This window comes from Pongo pygmaeus, chromosome 4, assembly GCF_028885625.2.
Source record: "Pongo pygmaeus isolate AG05252 chromosome 4, NHGRI_mPonPyg2-v2.0_pri, whole genome shotgun sequence".
NCBI lineage: Eukaryota > Metazoa > Chordata > Mammalia > Primates > Hominidae > Pongo > Pongo pygmaeus.
In genome coordinates this window covers 137478638-137505345 of record NC_072377.2, presented here as the reverse complement: position 1 = coordinate 137505345, position 26708 = coordinate 137478638, and the positions used below count along the sequence as shown (strand labels likewise).

At 44.3% G+C, this 26708-nt stretch overlaps 1 protein-coding gene and 1 pseudogene across 4 annotated transcripts in view; both read left to right on the top strand.

Moving 5' to 3' along the window:
• Positions 1–18606: 18606 nt before the first annotated feature.
• The window catches only part of AFF4 (ALF transcription elongation factor 4), an 88400-nt gene continuing 80298 nt past the window's right edge, over positions 18607–26708 (top strand). For 2 of the 4 annotated variants that reach the window (XM_054487410.2, XM_054487408.2), the window contains exon 1: positions 18884–19295. The gene's annotated coding sequence lies outside the window, so the exon portion shown is untranslated. Of the gene's footprint in view, positions 19296–26708 lie in introns of all 4 variants that reach the window. The other 2 variants (XM_054487407.2, XM_054487405.2) reach the window with 2 other exon arrangements.
• On the top strand, positions 19303–25492 carry LOC129036384 (uncharacterized; annotated as a pseudogene).

Here is a 26708-nt window from a genome sequence, read left to right as displayed (position 1 = left end):
TTGCCCAGGCTGGAGTACAATGGCGCGATCTTGGCTCACTGCAACCTCTGCCTCCTGAGTTCAAACAATTCTCTTTTCTCAGCCTCCCAAGTAGCTGGGATTACAGGCATGTGCCAGCACGCGTGGCTAATTTTGTATTTTTAGTAGAGATGGGGTTTAACCATGTTGGTCAGGCTGGTCTTGAACTCCTTACCTCAGGTGATCCACCCACCTCGGCCTCCCAAAGTGCTGGGATTACAGGTGTGAGCCACCGTGCCTGGCCTAATTTTTTTTTTTAATAGCAATAGCGTCTTGCTGTATTGCTTAGGCTGCTCGGGAACTCTTGGGCTCAAGGGATCCTTCTGCATTGGCCTCCCAAAGCGCTGCGATTACAGGTGTACGCCAACATGCCTGGCCCAACAGAATAAATCTTAGAATATTCCGATCACCATGAAAAGAAACCCTAGCCGGGCGCGGTGCCTCATGCCTGTAATCCCAGCACTTTGGGAGGCCAAGGCGGGTGGATCACCTAACCAACATGGAGAAACCCTGTCTCTACCAAAAAATACAAAAATTAGCCGGGCATGGTGGTGGATGTCTGTAATCCCAGCTACTCGGGAGGCTGAGGCAGGAGAATCGTTTGAACCCGGGAGGCGGAGGTTGCAGCGAGCTGAGATTGCACCATTGCACTCTAGCCTGGGCAACAAGAGCAAAACTCTCTTTCAAAACAACAACAACAACAACAAAACCCTGTACCCATTAGCAGTCACTACCCATTTCCAGTGTCTACCCCCCAACCACACAGCCATAGGTAACCACTAATCTACTTTGTGTCTCTATAGATTTGCCTACTGTGGACATTCCAGTGTCTACCCCCCAACCACACAGCCATAGGTAACCACTAATCTACTTTGTGTCTCTATAGATTTGCCTATTGTGGACATTTTATACAGGGAATCATAAAATATATTTTCCTTTGTGGCTGGCTTTTTTCACTCAGCATAATGTTTTCAAGGTTTGTTCAGATTGTAGCATATACCAGTAATTCATTTCTTTTTATTACCAAATAATATTTTGTATGTACATATCAATTTCATTATGGATTCTTCAGTTGAAGGACATTTGGGTTGTTTTCTACATTTTGGTTTTTATGAATAATGCTGCAGTTAACATTCATGTACAAGTTTTTGTGTGAAAATATGATTTGAATTTTCTTAGGTGTATACTCAGAAGTGGAATTTCTGGATCACATGTTAACTTAGGTATGTTATCAGGAGTGGAATTTCTGGATCAAGTGTTTTGAGGAACTGACTGTTTTCCAAAGCAGCTATACCATTTTACAGTGTAAACCCACTAGCAATCTATAAGCATTCCAATTTCTCCACATCCTCACAACTAGTATAGTTTGGATGCTTGTATTCCCAAGCCTCATATTGAAATTTGATCCCCAATGTTGTATGTAGGGCCTACTGGGAGGTGTTTGGGTCATAGGGGTGGATCCCTCATGAATAAATTAATTACCTCACTGGTCAGGGAGTGAGTGAGTTCTTACCCTATTAGTTTACACAAGAGCTGGTTTCTAAAAGAGCCTGGCACTTCCCCTGCTCCCTTGATTCCTCTCTTAACAGGTGATCTCTGCACACATTGGTTCCCCTTTGCCTTCTGTCATGAATGGAAACAGCCTTTGGACCCCACCAAAAGCGTAAGAGATGGCAGTACCATGCCTCCTGTACAGCCTGTAAAACTGTGAGCAAAATAATCCTCTTTTCTTTATAAATTGCCTAGCCTCAGATATTCCTTTATAGCAATACAAACAGACTAAGACACTAGTACTATAATCAAAATCAAGTATCTGTCATTTTGATCATAGTCATCCTAGGGGGCATAAAGTGATACCTCACTGTTTTGATATGCATTTCTCTGATGGTTAATAATGTTGAGTATCTTCTTATGTGCTTAGTGGTCATTTGTATTTGTATACCTTCTTTGGAAAGATGCCTACTGAGGGCCAGACACTGTGGCTCACCCCAGCAGTTTAGGAGGCCAAGGCAAGAGGATCACTTGAGGTCAGGAGTTTGAGACCAGCCTGGCCAACATGGCAAAACTCCATCTCTACTAAAAATATAAAAATTAGCCGGTCGTGGTGGTGCACGCCTGTAGTCACAGCTACTCCAGAGGCTGAGGCACAAGAATCACTTGAAGCTAGGAGATGGAGGCTGCAGTGAGCCGAGATCATTCCACTTGCACTCCATCCTGGGTAACAGAGTGAGAAGACTCTGTCTGGAAAAAAAAAAAAGAAGAAGAAGAAAGAAAAGAAAGATGTCTTTTGAGATCTTCTGGCCATTTTTTATTTATTTTCATTTTTATTTTTTGAGATGGAGTCCTGCTCTGTTGCCCAGGCTGGAGTACAGTGGCGTGATCTCAGCTCACTGCAACCTCCATCTCCTGGGTTCAAGTGAATTCCTGCCTCAGCCTCCCAAGTAGCTGGGATGACAGGTGTGCACCACCACGCCCAGCTAATTTGTGTATTTTTAGTAGAGACGGGGTTTCGCCATGTTGGCCAGGCTGGTCTTGGCCAGGCTGGTCTCGAACTCCTGACCTCAGGTGATCCACCCACCTCAGCTCTCAAAGTGCTGTGGCCCTTTGACCTTTTTTTTTTTTTTTTTTTTTGAGATGGAGTCTCGCTCTGTCAGCCAGGCTGGAGTGCAATGGCACAGTGTTGGCTCACTGCAACTTCCACTGCCTGGGTTCAAGTGATTTCCCTGCCTCAGCCTCCTGAGTAGCTGGGACTACAGGCGTAACACCACACCTGGCTAAGTTTTGTGTTTTTAGTAGAGATGGGGTTTCACTGTGTTGGCCAGGCTGCTCTCGAACTCTCGACCTCATGATCCACTGGCCTCAGCTTCACAAAGAGCTGGGATCACAGGCGTGAGCCACTGCGCCTGGCCCCTTTGACCATTTTTTTTAAATTTTTTAATTTTTTATTTTGTTGTTGTTGTTGTTGTTGTTGAGACAGTCTCACTCTGTTGCCCAGGCTAGAGCTCAATGGCCCGATCTCAGCTCACTACAACCTCCGCCTTCCGGGTCCAAGCTATTCTCATGTCTCAGCCTCCTGAGTAGCTGGGATTACAGGCGCCCACCACCGCGCCCACCTAAGTTTTGTATTTTTAGTAGAGATGGGGTTTCACCATGTTGGTTGGTCAGGTTGGTCTCAAACTCCCGACCTCAGGTGATCTACCTGCCTCGGCCTCCCAAAGTGCTGGGATTACAGGCGTGAGCCACCACACCCGGCCCCTGACAATCCAGTTTTTAAAAACTGGATTGTCAGGGGCCGGGTGTGGTGGCTCACGCCTGTAATCCCAGCACTTTGGGAGGCCAAGGTGGGCGGATCACAAGGTCAGGAGATCAAGACCATCCTGGCTAACACGGTGAAACCCCATCTCTACTAAAAATACAAAAAATTAGCCGGGAGAGCGGTGGCGGGTGCCTGTAGTCCCAGGTACTTGGAAGGCTGAGGCAGGAGAATGGCATGAACCTGGGAGGCGGAGCTTGCAGTGAGCTGAGATCACGCCGCTGCACTCTAGCCTGGGCGACAGAGCGAGACTCTGTTGCAAAAACAAACAAACAAACAGATTGTCATTGGGTGCAGTGGCAATTGGATTAAATTGTCTTAGAAATTTTGTTGAACATTGGGCCGGGCGAGGTGTCTCATGCTGTAATCCGAACACTTTGGGAGGCCAAGGCAGGTAGATTACCTGAGGTCAGGAGTTTGAGACCAGCCTGACCAACATGGTGAAACCCTGTTGCTACTAAAAATACAAAAATTAGCCAGGTGTGGTGGCGGGCACCTGTAATCCCAGCTACTCAGGAGGCTGAGGCAGGATAATCACTTGAACATGGGAGGCGGAGGTTGCAGTGAGCCAAGATCACACCATTGCATTCTAGCCTGGGTGACAAAGCAAGACTCTGTCTCCGAAAAAAAAAAAAAAAGAATTCTTGTTCAATATCAACTACTTATAAATGAGCGGTGTTTATTTCTGGAGTCTTTTCTTCTTTTTTATCTATATGTCTTTGACTGTTAAAAAGGTGATGGATGTTAGCAAAACTGTTCAGTTGTTGTTTATTCAATGAGCAATGTTAAGTTGGAAGTGACTGAAGAATTAACTTCAAAGAGTAGTCTCTATGGAATAAGTACATGCAAGAATATTTTCAAAGAATTTGAAATTCAGTACAACCTGAAGTGGAATCTGCTAAGATGTGTTATAATTTATGGGGTTACCAATATTTGTGGGACAGAAGAAACTTAGCTGGGCAGATTCACTAAGCTCGTGACAGTGTAAGATGTTTAAAGCCTTGCAGGGGGCTGGGCACAGTGGCTCATGCCTGTAATTCCAGCACTTCGGGAGGCCAAGGCATGTGGATCACGAGGTCAGGAAATTGAGACTAGCCTGGCCAACATGGTGAAACCCCGTCTCTACTGAAAAGACCAAAATTATCTGGGTGTGGTGGCATGCACCTGTAGTCCCAGCTACTCAGGAGGCTGAGGCAGGAGAATCTCTTGAACCCGGGAGGCAGAGGTTGCAGTGAGCTGAGATTGCACCACTGCACTCCAGCCAGGGTGACAGAGCAAGACTCCATCTCAAAAAAAAAAAAAAAAAAAACCCTTGCAGGAAATATTTGAATTTATCATGTGTTATTGAGCCAACAGTGTCAACAGTGAACTTTATTTGCTCTTCGGGACTTAATCATTATGAATTCCAGGATTTTTTTCAGTAATGAAGCTGAATATCCTGACTTGATCTACCATACAGCAGTTTGATGGCTTAGCAGTTGTAACTTACTATTTTATTTAAGCTCAGGGCTGAGAAGGAAAATTTTTTTTTTTTTAAGATGGAATTTCACTTTTGTTGCCCAAGCTGGGGTGCGATGGCACAATCTCAGCTCACCGCAACCTCCACCTCCCGGGTTCAAGCAATTCTCCTGCCTCAGCCTCCCGAGTAGCTGGGAGTACAGGCATGCGCCACCACGCCCAGCTAATTTTTTGTATTTTTAGTAGAGACGGGGTTTCTCCATGTAGGTCAGGCTGGTCTCGAACTCTCGACCTCAGGTGATCCGCCTGCCTTGGCCTCCCAAAGTATTGGGATTATAGGCATGAGCTACCGTGCCTGGCTGAGAAGGAAATTTTTAAACCTTGTGGTAAAATACACATAACATTATACCATCCTAACAATTTTTAAGTGTACAGTTCAATAGTATTAAGTATATTCACAATGTTGTGAAACCATGGCCACCATTACCACCACCCATCTCTAGAACTTTTCATATTGCAAAACTCAAGCTCTATACCCATTGAATAATAATTCCTCATTACCTCCCTACTCCCAACCCCTAGGAACTGCCATTCTACTTTATGTCTTTGTGAATTCGACAGCTCTTGGTACCTTATACAAGTGGAATCACATAGTATTTGTCTTTTCTGATTGTCTTATTTCATCTTGCATAATATCCTCAAGGTATATCCAAGTTTTAGCACTTGTCCTTCCTTTTTTTTTTTTTTTTTTGAGGCAGAGTCTCGCTCTGTTGCCCAGGCTGGAGTGCACTGACATAATCTCGGCTCACTGCAAACTCTGCCTCCCAGGTTCAAGGGATTCTTCCGCCTCAGCCACCCAAGTAGCTGAGATTATAGGTATGCGCCAACACACCTGGATAATTTTCGTATTTTTAGTAGAGATGGGGTTTCACCATGTCGGCCAGGGTGGTCTCGAACTCCTAACCTCAAGTAATCTGCCTGCCATAGCCTCCCAAAGTGCTGGGATTACAGGTGTGAGCCACTGTGCCCAGCTGTTCTTCCTTTTGGAGTTTGAATAATATTTCATTGTATATACATCTATACCACATTTTGCTTATCCATTCATTCATTGTTGAACAGTCAGTTGCTTTTACCTTTGGCTATGATGAATAATTCTGTGAGATGGAAATTCTTATGAATGAGAATTGCCCTTAACCAGTTTTATTGAATACTAAGTGGTTTTAGAGATTAGCTTTTGCTGAAGATGTAATAACATTTCTTAATACGTTCAACCTAAAATTATCAGTTAAAATGGTATTGATATGTGAAACTCTTACTGTGATAAAGTTGTTTTGGGCAATACATAACGTTGTTTGAATCACAAGAAATGTCAGGTTGATTTACACACTTCCTATGGTGTCAATTTTTTTTTTTTTTTTTTTTTTTTTTTGAGACAGAGTCTCACTCTGTTGCCCAGGCTGGATTGCAGTGGCATGATCTCGGCTCACTGCACCCTCCACCTTCCAAGTTCAAGCGATTCTCCTACCTCAGCCTCCAGAGTAGCTGGGACTACAGGTGAGTGCCACCACACCTGGCTAATTTTTGTATTTTTAGAAGAGACAGGGTTTCACCATGTTGGCCAGGCTGGTCTGGAACTCCTGACCTCAGGTGATTTGCCTGCATTGGCCTACCAAAGTACTGGGATTACAGGTGTGAGCCACTGTGCCTGGCCTGGTGTCAAAGTTAAAACAAGACCTGAGATGTCCATTATTGCACAAGTTTGCAGCATACATCTTTTCTGTGATTTGAACTACAGTGCCTGCAGCATGTTTTGGCTCTCACATATAAAGTAAATTTCCGTATTTCTTTTTTTTTTTTTTTTGAGACGGAGTCTCACTCTGTCACCAGACTGGAGTGCAGTGGCATGATCTCGGCTCACTGCAACCTCCACCTCTCTGGTTCAAGTGATTCTCCTGCCTCAGCCTCCTGAGCAGCTGGGACTACAGGTGCACGTCACCATGCCCAGCTAATTTTTGTATTTTTAGTAGAGATGGGGTTTCACCAGAAGAGATCGACTGGTCTCGATCTCTTGGCCTCATGATCTACCTGCCTCAGCCTCCCAAAGTGCTGGGATTACAGGTGTAAGCCACCACTCCCGGCTGGAAATTTCCATATTTCAAAATCAATTTAAATGTACAATTGAAGATCTCCCATCTAATCTTCAATTGGAGGTGATTACTTTTCAATGTAATGATATGCTCAAAGGCATATATTAAGAGAAGAGTCTAATACAATTTACTTATTTTTTTTTTGAGACAGTTTCACTCTGTCACCCAGGCTGGAGTGCAGTGGCAAGATCTCAGCTTACTGCAACCTCCACTTCCTTGGTTCAAACGATTCTCCTGCCTCAGCCTCATGAGTAGCTGGGATTACAGGTGCACACTACCACGCCTGGCTAATTTTTGTATTTTTAATAGAGACGGGGTTTCACCATGTTGGCCAGGCTGGTGTCGAACTCCTGACCTCAAGTGATCTCCCCGCCTTGGCCTCCCAAAGTCCTGGGATTTAGGCATGAGGCACTGGGCCCAACCTCTAATAAAATTTTATAAATTTCTCTCCAGCAATGGTTATTCTAAAATAATATCATATGACAGTGGATTGATATCATATTTAAGAGTACCTATCTGTGTGAAAAGATTTTTTTTTCTTTTTTCTTTTGTTTTCTTTTTTTTTTTTTTTTTTTTTTTGAGACAGAGACTCATTCTGTAGCCCAGGATGGAATGCAATGGTGTGATCGATCTCTGCTCACTGCAATCTCCGCCTCCCATGCTCAAGCTATTCTCCTACCTCAGCCTCCCAAGTAGCTGGGATCACAGGCACACACAACCATGTCCAGCTAATTTTTGTATTTTTAGTAGAGACCGGGTTTCACCATGTTGGCCAGGCTGCTCTCAAACTTCTGACCTCAAGTGATCCTCCTGCCTCGGCCTCCAAAAATGCTGAGTTTACAGGCGTGAGTCACTGCGTCTAGCCAAAATTGCTTTATTCTTATTAACAGGCCTGAAAACTTAATTACTATATTTTAAATTTTATCAATAAGCTAGGCGTGGTGGCTCAACCTTGTAATCCCAGCTCTTAAGGAGACAGATGTAGGAGGACAGCTTGAGCCCAGGAGTTTGAAACCTGCCTGGGCAATATAGTGAGACTGTGTTTTCCACACACACACACACACAAAGTGTAAATGTTATCAATAAAATATTTATGGAAACTTTTATATTATTATATAAGTACCTAGATGAAATCCTTGATTTAGCCGGGTATGGTGGCTCACACCTGGAATCCCAGCACTTTGAGAGGCCAAGGTGGGTAGGTCTCTTGAGGTCGGGAGTTCAAGACCAGCCTGGCCAATTTGGTTAAACCAAGTTGTATACTAAAAATACAAAAATTAGCTGGGTGTGGTGGCGGGTGCCTGTAATCCCAGCTACTTGGGTGGCTGAGGCAGGAAAATCGCTTGAACCTGGGAGATGGAGGCTGCAGCAACCTGAGATTGCACCACTGTACTCCAGCCTGGGCGATAGAGTGAGATCCTATCTCAAAAAAAAAAAATCTTTGATTTTGCCACTTGACCTGCAAAGCCTAAAATATTTTACTATCTGTTTCTTACATAGAAAGTTTGCTAGGCCGGGCATGGTGGCTCACGCCTGTAATCCCAGCACTTTGGGAGGCCGAGGCGGGTGGATCACTTGAGGTCAGGAGTTGGAGACCATCCTGGCCAACATGGTGAAACCCCGTGTCTACTAAAAATACAAAAAAAAATTAGCTGGGCATGGTGACATGTGCCTGCAATCCCACCTACTGGGGAGGCCAAGGCAGGAGAATAGCTTGAACCTGGGATGCAGAGGTTGCAGCAAGCTGAGATCACACCGCTGAACTCCAGCCTGGGCGACAGAGCAAGACTCCCTCTCAAAAAAAAAAAAAAACAAAAGAAAAAGAATTCAGGGGAGTCCATCAATAGGGTAGAGTAAAAGCACGTTTATTACAGAAGAAACAAAAGAATGATACTCCATAGACAGAACAGTGACATGAGTCCCTTGACTAAGTATACTTATAGTTATTTCTTGATCATATGCTAAATAAGGAGTGGATTATTTATGAGTTTTCCAGGAAAGGGACAGGGATTTCCCAGAACTAAGTGTTCCTCCCCCCTTTAGACCATATAGGGTAACTTCAGGACATTGCTATGGCATTTGTAAACTATCATTGTGCTGGTGGGAGTGTCTTTTAGCATGCTAATGATTTATGATTAAGGAATAATGAGCAATGAGGACAATCAGAGGTCACTTTCATCACCATCTTGGTTTTGGTGGGTTTTAGCCAGCTTCTTTACTACAACCTGTTTTATCAGCAAGGTCTTTGTGACCTGTATCTTGTGCAGACCTCCTACCTCATCCTGTGACTAAGAATGCCTAACCTCCTGGGAATGCAGCCCAGTAGGTCTCAGCCTTGTTTCACCCAGCCGGTAGTCAAGACGGAGTCTCTCTGTTGGAACACCTCTAACAATTTCAGCAACTTTTCAAAATCGTGTTTGTATTAGTCTGTTTGTTTGTTTTTTCAGACAGAGTCTCACTCTATTGCCCAGGCTGGAGTGCAATGATGGGGTCTTGGCTGACTGCAACCTCTGCTTCCTGGGTTCAAGTGATTCTCCTGCCTCAGCCTCCTGAGTAGCTGGAATGACAGGCATTAGTCCGTTCTTGCATTGCCATAAAGAAATACCTGAGGCTGCGTAATTTGTAAAGATAAGAGGTTTAATTGGCTCACAGTTATGCAGGTTGTACAAGAAGCATGATACTAGCAACTTCTCAGCTAATGGGGAGGCCTCAGGAAACTTACAATCATGGTGGAATGTGAAGAGGGACCACACACATCACGAGGCCAGAGTAGCAGCAAGAGAGCATAATGGGGGAGGTGCCACAAACTTTTTTTTTTTTTTTTTGAGACAGTCTCACTCTGTTGCCCAGGCTGGAATGCAGTGGCATGATCTTGGCTCACTGCAACCTCCGCCTCTTGAGTTGAAGCAATTCTCCTGCCTCAGCCTCCCAAGTAGCTGAGACTACATGTGCACACCACCACACCTGGCTAATTTTTGTATTTTTGTAAAGATGGGGTTTTGCCATGTTGGCCAGGCTGGTGTCAAATTCCTGACCTCAAGTGATCCACCCACCTTGGCCTCCCAAAGTGCTAGGGTTACAGGCATGAGCCACCATGCCCAGCTGTGCCACACACTTTTAGTCAACCAGATCTTATGAGAACTCACTATCATGAGACCAGAACTAAGAGGATGGTGCTAAATTATTCATGAGAAACACCTCCATGATCCAATCACCTCACATCAGGCCCCACCTCCAACATTGGGAATTACAATTTTACTTGAGATTTGGGTGGGAACACAGATCCAAACCATATAAATGTTTAAAAGAACATCTAACTGCTCAGCTTTTCAATAGATGACTTCAAGTGACTTTATGCTCCGTGGTAGGCAGAATAATTCTTCCCCAAAGATGTTCATGTACTAATCCTTAGAACCTGTGAACCTGTGAATATACTAATATGCTTTTTTTTTTTTTTTTTTTTTTTGAGACAGGATCTCTCCCTGTCACCCAGTGGCAGGATCATGGATCATTGCAGCCTCCACCTCCCAAGGCTCAATTTATCCTTCTACCTCAGCCTCCCAAGTACCTGGGATTGCAGGCGTGCACCACCACATCTGGTTAATTTTTCAGTTTTTTAAGAGATGGGGTCTCATGTGTTGCTCAGGCTGGTCTTGAACTCCTGGGCTCAAGTGATCCTGTTGCCTAAGCCTCCCAGTGTGCTGGGATTACATGCATGAGCCAACCCACCCAACCTAATATGCTATTTTATTATTTATTTTATTTTATTTTATTTTGAGATGGAGTTTCACTCTTATCACCCAGGCTGGAGTGCAATGGTGCGATCTCAGCTCACTGCAACCTCTGCCTCCCAAGTTCAAGCGATTCTCCTGTCTCAGCCTCCTGAGTAGTTGGGATTACAGGCACCCAACACCATGCCACCATGCCCTGCTAATTTTTGTATTTTTAGTAGAGATGGAGTTTTGCCACATTGGCCAGCCTGGTCTCGAATTCCTGACCTTGTGATCCACCTGCCTTGGCCTCCCAAAGTGCTGGGATTACAGGCATGAGCCACCACGCCCGGCCCTAATATGCTACTTTATATGGCATAGGGGAATTGAGGTGGCAGATGAAATTAAGGTTGTTTATTTAGTTGACCTTAAAACAAGTAGATGAGATTCTGAATGATCTGAGTTGGCCCAAAATAATAAGAAGTGTCCTTTACTTTTATATAATACATATATAGTATATATATATATATATATATATATATATATATATATTTTTTTTTTTTTTTTTTTTTTTGAGATGGAGTCTCACTCTGTCGCCCAGGCTGGAATGCAGTGATGTGATCTTGGCTCACTGCAAGTTCCGCCTCCCAGGTTCACGCCATTCTCCTGCCTCACCCTCCCGAGTAGCTGGGACTACAGGGCCTGCCACCACGCCCGGCTAATTTTTTGTTTTTTGTTTTTTGTTTTGAGACAGAGTCTCGCTCAGTCACCCAGGCTGGAGTGCAGTGGCTCCATCTCTGCTCACTGCAAGCTCCGCCTCCTGAGTTCACGCCATTCTCCTGCCTCAGCTTCCCTAGTAGCTGGGACTACAGGCATGTGCTACCACGCCCGGCTAATTTTTTGCATTTGTAGTAGAGACAGGGTTTCATTGTGTTAGCCAGGATGGTCTCGATCTCCTGACCTTGTGATCCACCCGCCTCGGCCTTCCAAAGTGCTGAGATTACAGGTGTGAGCCACCGTGCCCGGCCAAATATATATTTTTATATATATAAAATAAATAATGGAGATGGAATAGAAAGTCAAAGTGACGTGATTTTAAAAGAACACAACCAGCCGTTGCTGGCTTTGAAGATAGAGGAAAGGGTCACAAGCCAATGAATGAGGGCAGCCTCTAGAAGCTGGAAAAGGGAAGGACTCTCCCTTAGAGCTTGTAGAAAGCAACAGTCTTGCCAATACATTGTCTTAATCAAGTGAGACTCGTGTCAGACTTCTATTGACACAATTGTAAGGTAACACATTTGTGGTGTTTGAAGCCCCTAAATTTGTGGTAATTCATTACTGCAGCAGTAGAAAACTAATACACTATCCCAGACTCTTTAAAACCCTTTCCTGGCTGGGTGTGGTGGTTCACGCCTATAATCCCAGCACTTTGGGAGGCTGAGGCAGGTGGATTACCCGAGGTCAGGAGTTCGAGACCAGTCTGGCCAACATGGTGAAACCCTGTCTCTACTAAAAATACAAAAATTAGCTGGGCATGGTGGTGGGCGCCTGTAATCCCAGCTACTCAGGATGCTGAGGCCAGAGAATCACCTGAACCTGGGAGGCGGAGGCTGCAGTGAGCCGAGAGATCTCGCCACTGCACTCCAGCCTGGGTGACAAGAGCAGAACTCTGTCTCAAAAAAACCTTTCCTTACTGTGTCCACAAATCCCAATGTATCATGATTCTTACCCAGTTGTAATCAAACCCCTTGAATTGAAAAACTCTCTTAAATCAGATCCCCAAACCTTATAAATATTCCAACTTTGCTTTTCCCCTTAAAGATGTTACTGAGACTGTGTTAAGGTAGTGATCTTTTTTATTGAAGTGAACAATAACTCAGTTTTGCTTTTTTTTTTCTTGAGACAGAGTATCATTCTGTCACCCAAGCTGGAGTGCAACGGTGCAGTCTCGGCTCACTGCAACTTCCTCCTCCCGGGTTCAAGCAATTCTCCTGCCTCAGCCTCCCAAGTAGCTGGGATTACAGGTATCCGCCACCACGCCTGGCTAATTTTTTTGTATTTTTAGTAGAGACAGGGTTTCGCCAATGGGTTGTCTTGGTGGTATTTTGGGGGAGCTAGTATCTGACAATTGTGTTATCCATGTGCTTAGAACAGTACCTTCTATATAGTAGATGTTTAATAAATATTAGATAAATAATGAATAAATTATCTGAGTTTCTAAAATAATATGGAATAATGTTTATGTAGCTGTAGTTGTGACTTGGTAGTTCCTATATCTAGATGTGATTTTCAGAAAATATTGGTGGAGATCATTTAAGGCCCAAATGAAACCTTGTACATGGATATTTATAGCAGCTTTATTCATAATTTTTATTTTATTTTATTTTATTTTTGGACTTCTACAATGACTTCTAATTGTTTTTTGTTAATGGAAACAACCCAAATGTTCTTCAACTGATTAATGGCTAAACAAGCTATGTTATATCCACACAATGGAATACTATTCAGTGATTAAAAAAAAATAAAGTACTGATACATGAAAACAACAATGGATAAATTTCACAAGCATTATACCAAGTGAAAGAAGCCAGACATGAAAGGCTATATACTGCATGATTCCATTTGTTTGATATTCTGGAAAAGGTAATGGTATAAGGACAAAAAGTAGATCTATGTTTTCCAGGAACTGGGGTTGAAATGAAGGGTTCATTACCAAGGGGCAAGAGGGAATATTTTGTGGTGATTGAAATGTTCTATATCTTGACTGTGGTGGTAGTTACACAACTGTATGCATTTGTCATAACTCATAAAACTGTACATTATATACTTTTTTTTTTTTTTTTGAGACGGATTCTCACTCTGTTGCCCAGGGTGGAGTGCAGTGGCAAGATCTCGGCTCACTGCAACCTCCACTTACCAGGTTCAAGTGATTCTCCTGCCTTAGCCTCCCGAGTAGCTGGGATCACAGGTGTGCGCCACCATGCCTGGCTAATTTTTGTATTTTCAGTAGAGAATGGGTTTCACCATGTTGTCCAGGCTGGTCTCAAACTCCTGACCTCAAGTGATCTGCCCACCTCTGCCTCCCAAAGTGCTGGGATTACAGGGATGAGCCACCACGCCCAGCCAAGGATGAATTTTATGATATGTAAATTTTACCTCCAAAGACTTAACTTAAAAACAGTACTCAGTTACTAAGTATTGCTACTCTAACAATATACATTAAATCTTTATTTTTTTTTGAGACAGAGTTTTGCTCTGTTGCCGAGGCTGGACTGTAAATGGCAAGATCTTGGCTCACTGCAACGTCTGCCTCCTGGGTTCAAGCAGTTCTCCTGTCTCAGCCTCCCAAGTAGCTGGGATTATAGGTGCGCGCCACTATGCCCAGCTAATTTTTGTATTTTAGTAGACACAGAATTTCGCCATGTTGGCCAGGCTGGTCTCGAACTCCTGACCTCAGATGATCCACCTGCTGTGGCCTCCCAAAGTGCTGGGATTACAGGCATGAGCCACTGTGCCCGGCCTAAATCCTTTGTTAAAATCTTGCATGCTAGTAAAACAATCATATTTTGCTTTGAGATTTTTGTTTCTCTCTCTTTTTTTTTTTTTTTTTTGAGATGGAGTCTCACTCTGTCGCCCAGGCTGGAGTGCAGTGGCACGATCTTGGCTCACTGCAACCTCTGAAGCCCGAATTCAAGCAATTCTCCTACCTCAGCCTCCTGAGTAGCTGGGATTACAGGCGCCTGCCACTGCCCCCAGCTAATTTTTGTATTTTTAGTAGAGACGGGGTTTCACCATCTTGGCCAGGCTGGTTTTGAACTCCTGACCTTGTGATCCACCTACCTCGGCCTCCCAAAGTGCTGGGATTACAGGCATGAGCCACCGCGCCCGGCCTTTGTTTCTCTTTTAGTTTTATGGTACGTTATTTTCTGCAATTTCTCCATTCTGCACGGTAGTCTTACACTGTTCTAGAACATGAAGTTAGAGACAGAACATTCACTTTGTTAAAACAGATGTAACTTCTTAAACAAAATGATAAAATATTAAAATATTAAAAATTTAGAAATAATTTTAGGAACTTTTTCTTTTATCTGCTGAAACAGAGGAAACTTTTTTTTTGAGATGGAGTTTCGCTCTTGCTGCCCACGGTGGAGTGCAACAGCAAGGTTTTGGCTCACCAAAACCTTGGCCTCCTGGGTTCAAGTGATTCTCCTGCCTCAGCCTCCTGAGTAGCTGGGATTATAGGCACTGGCCACCACGCCCAGCTAATTTTAGTATTTTTAGTAGAGACTGGGTTTCTCCATGTTGGTCAGGCTGGTCTGGAACTCCCGACCTCAGGTGATCTGCCTGCCTTGGCCTCCCAAAGTGCTGGGATTACAAGCGTGAGCCACCACACCTGGCCAGAAACTTCTTATTTGCAGAATAATGCCAAATAAAAGGCTACACTGGCCATTCCTCCCCTTTTTGGTTTTTAAATAAGGTTTCATTTTGTATTGAAAAAGTATCACTATCCTTTACGGAACAAAAGCATATTATTATTTGCGTTAGCCAAATAACATTTACTTCAAAATAAGCAAGGAAACTTAAAGTTTGTTACATATTTTCAATTTGCACCTTAATACTCATCTTTAATCAAAATTATTATGGTGTGGCCGGGAGTGGTGGCTCACACCTGTAATCCCAGCACTTTGGTAGGTCGAGGCGGGCAGATCACGAGGTCAGGAGATCGAGACCATCCTGGCTAACATGGTGAAACCCCGTCTCTACTAAAAATACAAAAAAATTAGCCGGGTGTGGTGGCGGGCACCTGTAGTCCCAGCTACTGGGGAGGCTGAAGCAGGAGAATGGCGTGAACCCGGGAGGTGGAGCTTGCAGTGAGCCGAGATCGCGCCACTGCACTCCAGCCTGGGCGACAGAGCGAGACTCTGTCTCAAAAAAAAAAAAAATTATTATGGTGTAAAGTTACAAATACTCTTTTCTTTTGCCACTCTCCATCCCTTCAACCCTCCAACCTATACAGCCTTGTAAATCTTCTTAAGCAGAATTTGAAAGCAAGTAAATGAAATAGGCACAATTTCTGTGTAGGATAATTTGGTAATATCTATCAAAATTAAAAATCCTTTTGATCTAAAGATTCCAGGCTAAGGATTTATCATACAGGTATAATTTGCTCATTATATGGGGTTGTTTTTCGTTTTTAATTATTTTAACTTTTTTGAGACAGGGTCTTGCTCTGTCACTGAGACTGGAGTGCAGTGGTGCGATTAGGGCTCATTGCAGCCTTCACCTCCTGGGTACAAACGATTCTCCCACCTCAGCCTCTCTAGTAGTTGGGACCACAAGTCTGTGCCACCACAAACGGCTAATTTTTTATTTTTTGTAGAGATGGGGTCTCACCATGTTGCCCTGTCTTGTATGAGGTTATTCATTGCAGCTTAGCATGTAATAGTAATGGCTTGGCAACAAGCGGAATATCCACCTTTAGGGGATTGGTTAAATAAATTAGGATGTTTGCATAAGTGGAATATTATTCTGCCTCTAGGAAGAAAAAGGTAGTTCATTATATACTGATATGGCAGGATGTCCAAGACATTTTTTTCTTTTTTTCTTTTTTCTTTTTTTGAGACAGGGTCTCACTCTCATCCAGGCTGGATGGCACGCTCCCGGCTCACTGCAGCACCGACCTCCTAGGCTCAGGTGATCCTCCCACCTCAGTCTCCAGAGTAGCTGGGACTATATGCATGCACCACCACGCCCGGCTAATTTTTGTATTTTTTGTAGGGATGGGGTTTTGCCATGTTGCCAGGGTTGGTCTCAAACTCCTGGTCTCAAGCGATCAGCCCCCCTCGGCCTCCTAAAGTGTTGGGATCATAGGCCTGAGCCACTGTGCCCAGCCTATCCAAGATATTTGAAGTGAGAAAAAAAAGGACTGAACAGCGTATATAGTGTGTTACCTTTTGTGTAAAAAGAAGTATCCCTATATTTTAATGTATTACTTACAAATATGTAGGGAAGGATACATTATTAAATGCTAAGTGATTGCCTTCCAGGACTGAAACAGCTAACAGACAGAGATGGGAGAATCAATTATTTTTTATTCCGTCATGTTTTGAGTTTTGTATTAAGACTTTTCCTAATTTATATAGCTCTATAGAGAAAATGCATATAAAGAGTGAAGCTTAAAAGAAATAGTAGGTAGTCAAGAATTCTTTTTTTTTTTTTGAGACGGAGTCCCGCTCTGCGGCCCAGGCTGGAGTGCAGTGGTGCTATCTCTAGATCTCGGCTCACTGCAACCTCCGCCTCCTAGGTTCAAGCAATTCTCCTGCCTCAGCCTCCTGAGTAGATGGGATTGCAGGCGTGACCACCATACCTGGCTAATTTTTGTATTTTTAGTAGAGACGGGGTTTCACCATGTTGTTCGGGCCGGTCTTGAACTCCTGACCTTGTGATCCACCCGCCTCGGCCTCCAAATGTGCTGGGATTACAGGCGTAAGCCACTGCGCCCGGTCGGTAGTCAGGAATTTTAGAAATGAAAAAGGGCTGGGCACTGTTTGGTGGCTCACGCCTGTGATGCCAGCACTTTCGGAGGCTGAGGCAGGCAATCCCTTCAGCCCGGGAGTTTCAGACCAGACTGGGCAACATAGTGAGACCCTGGCTCTACCAAAAACAAAACAAAACAAAACAAACAACAACAAAAAACCCACTCCAAAAAACAAAAACGAAAAAAGTTGTATACTTCTGTTGCTACCTTTGAGGCTCATAAAAGCATTTTTCATATTTCTTATACTACTTGATTACAAAGTTCCTCAAAACCTTTGAATCTCATTAAAAACAATCTCTAAATTGATCGCTTCAAAATCAGAAAGTAAACAGCAAAAAGAAAACAACAAAAAACTTCATAAGGCTTCTTCACTGAAAGTAAACAGGTAAGAGGCTGGCTCTGTCGCCAGGCTGGAGTGCAGTGGCGCGATCTCGGCTCACTGCAACCTCCGCTTCCCAGATTCAAGTGATTCTCCTGCCTCAGCCTCCCAAGTAGCTGGGACTACAGGCGCGCGCCACAACGCCCAGCTAATTTTTGTATTTTTAGTAGAGACGGGGTTTCACCATGTTGGCCATGATGGTCTCTATCTCTTGACCTCGTGATCCGCCCACCTGGGCCTCCCAAAGTGCTGGGATTAGAGGCATGAGCCACCACGCCCCGCCAATATCTCGTTTTTGAAATGATGAACAAGAGGTTCATCCCTGGACAGTTACCCTATTAGGTTCTATGAGACCCTTTGAAAACCCTGTCAAGTCTATATCATTTTACTCTCTGAGTTAAATTATAGCTTGCCCTGACTGAAAGGATGTTTAGAGGTGAAAGAAGTGTTCAGAATGATATGCTGAAGAAAAACATTAGCGGGCCGGGTGCGGTGGCTCACGCCTGTAATCCCAACACTTTGGGAGGCCGAGGCGGCTGGATTGGTTGAGGTCAGGAGTTCGAGACCAGCCTGGCCAACATGGTGAAACGGTGTCTCTATTAAAAATACAAAAATTAGCCGTAGGTGGTGGCTCCCGGCTTTAATCCCAGCTACTCCGGAGGCTGAGGTACGAGAATCGCTTGAACTCGGGAGGTGGAGGTTGCAGTGAGCCGAGATCGCGCCATTGTACTCCAGCCTGGGCGACAACAGCGAGATCTACCTCAATAAATAAATAAAAAGGAAAACATTAGTGGCAGAAGATGTTTAAATGACGAAGAAAGAGGGACGGTTTGGCTTCTTAGGGTAAGTTTACTGGAAATACCGAACAGCCTCCTGCGTCCTTTGCCTTTTTGCTGGACCTCTTGAGGACTCGAGGCTTCGACACCTGGAAGAAAGTCTAAGGAGCTCCGGGTTGGGCCGGATCCCCACCAGGAGCGAGGGGCGGAAGGCCTGGGTCTGTCACCTGAGCCCCAGAACCGGCATATCCGGTTCGGCCCGGCCCCGCCCTTCGGAACCTCACTAGCTGGCTACGCGCAGGAGGGCGTGAGCTCCCGGATGTGCAGGCCCTCTCCTGCCCTGGCAGCCCTGCCTGACGCGGCCGCAGTGCCCAGAGGCTCAGGCCTATATCGCTCGGGCGGGTCCTTTGCCTGGCCCGGGTCATCGGACCCTACAGCCGGGCACGTCACTACCCCGGGCGTCGCCTCCCGGCCCAGCCGGCCCACAGACCCCCGCCCCCTACTCCCCCAGCGGGGAGGGGCGCAGAGGCATCACGTGACGCCCCGCACCCGCCCGGGCCTGGTCACATGGTGGCACGGCCGCTGCGTCAGTCACATCCCTGGCTGCAGGAGTCCAGCTGCCGTCGCCGCCGCCAGCGGACGGGGCGGGGATCCTGGTGCCAGGTCCTCGTCAACCCGCCCCCGCCGCCTCAGTCAGCTGTCCCAGTCCGGGCCCGACCGTCATGGAGCGGTGCGGGGCCTACGCCTGTTCCGTGTGAGGCGCGTCGCTGCCGCCGGCGCCGCCTTCGTTTGTCGAGGCCTCCGGAACCCCCGCCGCCTCCCGGAGCCCCTCGCCCTTGGCAGCCTGTCACCGCCCCCTGGGCGGGCTCGAATGCGCGTCCGGTGAAGGTGCAGGCCCGGCGCCGCCACTGCCGCAGCCAGGAGATGGTTCGGGCCTAGCGGAGCCGGGACTGGAGGTAAGAAGGGCCGACAGACTGACCCAGGGCCGGGCCGGGCCGCGGGGATTGTGGCCGGGGCCGGGTGGGGTGGGGGGCCACAAGTTCTGCGAGGAGCCTCGGGGAGACCCTCCGGGCTGGGGCTGCTCGATCAGGCGTCATCCCTCCCCTCATCTGCGCGTCCCACCCCACCACCTTCCCGCAAAAATAAGAAAATAAAAAAAGCTAACCCAGTCCTAACAAAAATTCCCAGAAATCCATCCGTTTAGTGTTTCTCCTTTCCTCTTTCTTTTCTCAGACATTCCATCGGCTGATTTGTTACTTTTTCATATCCTCCTCAATTTCAAATAGTGTCTAATTAAAGAGAAAATAGGCCCAGATTCTGGCTAACATTACCCAGCTAGTTCTCGCTTTCCTTCTCGCGATCCTGCGCACCTCTCCCACACCCCCCACCCCCGCAAAAAAAAAAAAAAAAAAAAAAGGAAAAATTTCCGCCTTCGATTTGCGAAGGGGGTTGACTAAAAATGGGAACGTGGGGGTATAATACTCGAACACTCCCCCCCACAACTTCTGAATCGGTCTGTTACCTAGTTATCCCAGTAGCTTGTGCGTGGATATTGATGTTTAGGCCTTTCCTCCAGCTGCCTGTGCTTGGGGTTAATCTCGTAATTGACGTCAGTGCTTTGTTCCTTCTACTTTGCTGTTCCTTCCACTCTTTGAGGATGGATCATGGAGTACAGGAGTTTTGGGAGTAACCTTATTGCCTTTTCGTTTACAAACAGTATTATTTTCAGGAAGTGGAAGTAGGAATCTGAAATGTTTGTATATGGAGTTAAAGGCGAAGAGTTCGATTTAGGGTTCTCGTAGTTTTGTCAGTTGTAATTCAGAATTATGCGGTTTCTTCCCTGTTGGCCACATGGAAATTTTATACTAAGGCCAGTCACTTTTCCTTTGACCAGCGTTTTTCTTGATGGAATCTAAGCTATAGGTGTCTGTGAATAGACTGTAAATGTAACATAAAATGTGTGCTGTTCTTAGGGCTCAGATATGAAAAGCGCAAAGCTTCGTTTCTATATTGATTCTGCACTTCATAAAGTGCTTTTTAAAACTTAACTGGCCTTTAACTTATCAAAATTGAAATATTTATGAGAACTTTCTTAATTTGGGATTTGATGAAGAGCCTTTGTGGTCTGTGAGTCTGCCTAGAATCATCTTTGGTCATACGTGCATAAAGAAGTGTTGGCAAGTGGCCACTTGGTTTTCAACAAAGCTGTCTTTAAATTTCTCAGGTTCGTTTTCCTTATTATCACTGCATCTTTCAGCTCCTAAACATAAGAAAAATTCCCAGTAAGTTATTTTAAGTTATCTTTCAGAGTTAACTTACTAAAAATCTGGAAGCAGTCAAATTTTTCTTTATTACCAGCAGTTTCATTCAATTTGTGGTGGTTTGCAGGCTGGTACTTTGATTTTTGTTAGCTCTCTAGAAATAGTAGGCAAATTTTAATTTAAATAAAATTTTGCTTCAAGTGGGGACAAGATAGGGTGTCTGAAAAAAGAGCCTAGCTGTGTTAATTGGAACATGATCTACAATTTGGGAGTGTAAGGTGAAGCTGTGTAATTAAGAATTCTTAAAGATTGAATATTTTTGTTCTGAGTCACTTTCTACTTGTCAGATTCTCACATTCAGGTTGATACATTCTCTTCTGGGTACCCTTGAGTTATTGTACCCTTTTTGTAGCAATATATTCTGCAGCCGGGCCTGGTGGTTCACACCTGTAATCCTAGCACTTTAGCACTTTGAGAGGCCGAGGTGGGCGGATCACCTGAGGTCAGGAGTTCTAGACCAGCCTGGCCAACATAGTGAAACCCCGTCTCTACTAAAAATACAAAAATTAGCCAGGTGTGGTGGTGCACACCTGTAGTTCTAGTTACTTGAGAGCATGAGGCATGAGAACCAAATTAGCCAGGCATGGTGGTACATGCCTGTAGTCCCAGCTACTCCAGAGGCTGAGGCACGAGAATCCCTTGAGAATCGCTTGAACTGGGAGGCGAAGGTTGCAGTAAGCCGAAATCACACCACTGGAGTGCAGTGGCTCCATCTCTGCTCACTGCAACCTCCGCCTCCCGGGTTCAAGCGATTCTCCTGCCTCAGCCTCCTGAGTAGTTGGGATTGCAGGTACACACCACCATTCCCGGCTAATTTTTTTTGTATTTTTAGTAGATACGGGGTTTCGGCAGGTTGGTCAGACTGGTCTGGAGCTCCTGACCTCGTGATCCGCACGCCTTGGCCTCCCAAAGTGTTGGGATTACAGGCGTGAGCCACTGCGCCCGGCCAACCTAGATGATGTCTCAAAACAAGCAGAAGCCCACTATATATTTTGCATTGTAATTTTCTTTTTTTTCCCTGTCTCTTGCAGATATTGAGGGATGCATAGTAATTTTCTTATAGATCTGTTACAGGGTCTTGGAGGAAGTACTATATTTATTCCTCTTTTTATCTTCCTCAGTATTTTACACAATTACTAGATTGAATTTGAATGTGATAATATTTTGAACTTGAAATTGTTCTATCAACTTATCTAAGATTTCACAGAAAGGTAATGTAAAGAAAGCTGTATGAACAAAGGATCAGTATTTGAAAGGGAAAAACCTGTCAGTTTCAGAAGATGAGACAGAAGATGAAGCTTTCTAAAAGTTATATATTTTGCCTTTTTTGAGAAGGTAAGGTAAATGCCATAGTTTTATGTGTACCTGAGAGGAACAAATAAAACAGGTATTTCTTCCTTTGTGGCCATCTACTGGTTTAGAATGGAGTTCAAAATCTATGAGGACTTTTCTTTGTGGTATTTTTAATAAAATCAAAGAGGTATTCTTAAGTATTGAGAGCACACCTGGACAATGACCCAGAAGTACAGCATGTACTATAAAAAATTGATGGCTTAGATTTTTTTTTTTTACTTTAGCTTTATTCTACAGATATCTCACTATGAAGACTTTGCTATATGATATAAAGGTTCCCAGCTCTCCTGCATCCTTATTGTTTTACCCATTCCCTTATTCATTTCCTCTGATTAGTTGGAACAATTCTATTTGATTTCTGGGAGGGTGTTAGCTAGTCTTAGTTATTGTGAAAGAAGGTGTAGTTAGTGACTAAAGACTGCATAAAGCTAACCTGACCTGTTACCTTGCTGCTTTTTCCTTTGGTTTAAGAAAAGCACTCCTACTGGCCAGGCGCGGTGGCTCATGCCTCTAATCCCAGCACTTTGGGAGGCTGAGGCGGGCAGATCACGAGGTCAGGAGATCGAGACCATCCCGGCTAACACGTCTCTACTAAAAAAAATACAAAAAATTAGCCGGGCGTGGTGGCAGGCGCCTGTAGTCCCATCTACTCGGGAGGCTGAGGTAGGAGAATGGCGTGAACCCGGGAGGCAGAGCTTGCAGTGAGTCAAGATCGCACCACTGCACTCCAGCCTGGGCAACAGAGCAAGACTCCGTCTCAAAAAAAAAAAAAAGAAAAGAAAAGCACTCCTATTTGTTGTTAACTCCCTGTACATACCCTTCTTGGTTATTTGAAGTGATATACTCTAGTACACGGAAGAGGGCAGTAATATATGTTCCAGTTACTGAGTTTTGGCACATCATCTGCATTCTGCATTCCTATTTGTCTTGATGTTCATTTTCACTGGTATCATATCTTGAAAATTTTAACGATACTGGGGCACGGAAATATTAGAACCTCCAAATTCAATTCCAGAGTATTCCAAAACATTTTAATACTAGAGCTACCTATTCTATTTTTGAAGAAAAAAGAAAACTTACTTAACTACCTGCTTTATCAGCTATGCTTTATTAAAAAAATCTGTAACCTTGTCGGGCCTGGTGGCTCATGCCTGTAATCCTAGCACTTTGGGAGGCCAGGGCGGGCGGATCATGAGGTCAAGAGATCAAGACAATCCTGGACAATATGGTGAAACCCCATCTTTACTAAAAATACAAAAATTAGCTGGGCATGGTGGCGCCTGTAGTCCCAGCTACTTGGGAGGCTGAGGCAGGAGAATCGCTTGAACCTGGGAGGCGGAGGTTGCAGTGAGCTGAGATCGCACCGCTGCACTCCAGCCTGGCAACACAGCAAGACTCCATCTCAAAAAAAAAAAAAAAAAAATCTGTAACCTGAGGAATGTTCTGACAGAAGGCATTTTATGTAACTTTTTCTTTCTCGGAGTTCTTAATGAACTGTGTTGGTGGCTTTTAGGCAAGGAAACCTAGCTTATTAGTGGATACTGTTTTAAACTAATTACTTCAATAATCATTTCCTAGGACAGGTAAAAGAACTTCATGTATTCTTTTCCCAAGGTTGTTGGGTAGGAGGAGTCAGGGACTGACATGAATAGACTGCACTGGAAAGCCAGTATGGTTTGATTATCCAGAGATCTGTTCGGGGACAGGGCTCCCTGGGGTTGCTTTGGGCCTAATAGCTCTCCCAGGATTTTGTCAGTTTGGAGTTGCCTAGTGGGTTATGACTTTTCCTTTTCATGTCATCATTAGGGAAGGGATAGTTTTATGGAGAGGTGAGTACCAGCCAATACTCTGCAGAGACACACCTTCTCACCTTTTTGCAGTTGCTTCCATTTCTTCCAATTGGAATATTATTTCTTCTAACTTGTTTCTTACCTGTTAAAATTTCACCGTTTTTAAAGGCCTGATTTACGTTTCATTGCCTTCTTGAAGTTTTGGTTAATTCTTCACCCCACTCCAATTGTGATCTACTTCCTTTCAATCTCTGCATCACTTTGTAGCTCCTTTTTTTTTTTTTTTTTTTTTTTTGAGACAGGGTCTCACTCTGTCGTCCAGGCTGGAGTGCAGTGATGTGATCTTGGCTCACTGCAACCTCTGCTTCCCAGGCTCAAGCAGTTTTCATTCCTCAGCCTCCCGAGTAGCTGGGACTACAGGTGTGCACCACCATTCCCTGCTAATTTTTTTGTATTTTTTGTAGAAATGGGGTTTTGCCCTGTTGTCCAGGCTGGTGTACCTCTTTTAATTATTTGTTATGCAGCTACTATGGGACTATAGCCTGCTGAGTAACATCACGAAAAATGTATTAGGGAAGACACTAGTAAAAGAAGGACTGTAAGTGTTGTAATATTTCATTATGTGTTTCTAAAATATGAAGATTAAAACAATCCCAGTATTATACACTAAAAAAAGTAACATTCATTCCTTAATATCATCAATATCCAGTTAAGTGTTCACATTTTCCTGATTATAGTTTTTGTATTGTTTTTACAATTTGTGTGAATTAGGATCCAAATAAGGTCTGTATATATTACATTGGGTTTAGGTAATCGATACTTTTTTCTTTTAATCTATAAGTTTTCCTCTATCTTTTTATTGTGGTTATTCCCATACAATCGGTTTGTTGAAGAAGCCAGGTCTTTGCCCTATGATACTTCTCAGAATCTAGATTGTGTTGATGAGATCCCAGTGGTTTCATGTAATATGTTCTTTTGTCCCTTGTATTTTCTGTAAATTTTATTTATTTTATTTATTTTTTTATTTCTATTATTTGAGATGGAGTCTTGCACTGTCACCCAGGCTAGAGTGCAGTGGCATGATCTCAACTCACTGCAACCTCTGCTTCCTGGATTTCAAGCAGTCCTCCTGCCCCAGTCTCCTGAGTAGCTGGGACTACAGGCGCCTACCACTATGCCCAGCCAATTTTTGTATTTTTAGTAGAGACGGGATTTTGCCATGTTGACCAGGCTGATCTTGAACTCCTGACCTCAGGTGATCTGCCCACCTCGGCCTCCCAAAGTGCTGGGATTATACATATGAGCCACTGCACCCGTCCCTTCTGTAAATTTTAATAGTTAACATCTAGAAGTCTGATCTGATTTAGCATTAAATAAAATAACATTTTAAATAATAATAATTATTATTATTTTTTTGGACAGGATTGCACTCAGTTGCCCGGGCTGGAGTGCATGGGGCAGTCATGGCTCACTGCAGCCTCGATCTGCTTTGCGCATGTGATCCTCCTGCCTCAGCCTTCCAAGTAGCTAGGACTACAGGCACGAGCCACCATACCTGGCTAAATTTTTTGGTTTTTGCAAAGATGGGGTCTTGCTGTGTTGCCTGGGCTGGTTACAAATTCCTGGCCTCAGGTAGTCCTCCCACCTCAGCCACTCAGTGTGCTGAGATTCCAGGCATGAGTTACTGCACCTGGCCATTTTTCCTTTTTTTTTTTTTTTTTTTTGAGATGAAGTCTCACACTGTCACCCAGGCTGGAGTGCAATGGTGCAATCTTGGCTCACCACAACCTTCACCTCCCAGGTTCAACTGATTCTCCTGCCTTAGCCTCCTGAGTAGCTGGGATTACAGGCGCCTGCCACCACGCCAGCTAATTTTTGTATTTTTAGTAGAGATGGGGTTTCACCACGTTAGTCAGGCTGTTCTTGAACTCCTGACCTCATGATCTGCCTGCCTCAGCCTCCCACAGTGCTGGGATTACAGGTGTGAGCCACCTTGCCTGGCCCATGTTTACATTTTTAAATGGTGGGAGAAAAATCATTTTTTTTTTAGCAAGTCAATATTTTAGGAAACTCAGATTTCTCTCTCTTGCTCTCTCTCTCTTTTTTTTTTTTTTTTTTTTCCTGAGATGGAGCCTTGCTCTGTTGCCCAGGCTGGAGTGCAGTGGCATGATCTCGGCTCACTGCAGCCTCTGCCTCCCAGGTTCAAGTGATTCTCCCTGCTTCAGCCTCCCGAGTAGCTGGGATTACAGGTGTGCGCCACCACGCCTAGCTAATTTTTGTAGTTTTAGTAGAGATGGGGTTTCACCAGGTTGGCCAGGCTGGTCTTGAACTTCTGACCTCTAGTAATCCGCCTGCCTTGGCCTTCCAGGGTGCTGGGATTACAAGCATGAGCCACTGGGCCCGGCCAGGAAACTCAGATTTCAATGTCCATAAATAAAGTTTTACTGGAACACAGACAGCACACCCGTTTGTTTTTTGTTTATGTATTGTCTGTGGCTGCTTTTGCTGCTGTGATGGCAGAATTTAGTAATTGTGACTATATGGCCTGCCAAACCTGAAATATTTACTGTGGCCCTAAAAACATTTATTGAATCCGGCCTTAGTGGATACTTGGGTTTGAGGATTTCTCTAGGGTTGAGCAGTTAGTTACAAGGTCCCTATTTACTGTGGTGGCTGTTAGGGTTTTTTTTTGTAGAATATGTATATTTGTATAATACATATGTGTATAATATACATATATTTACATATATTACATTTATTATATATTTATATATTACACATCTTGTGCATATTATGTATACTATAATATATGGTATAGTATATATTGTAGTACATATAGTATAGTTTATATGTAGTATATATAATATACTCTGCTGTATATTATATACTATGTAATCTCTGTAAT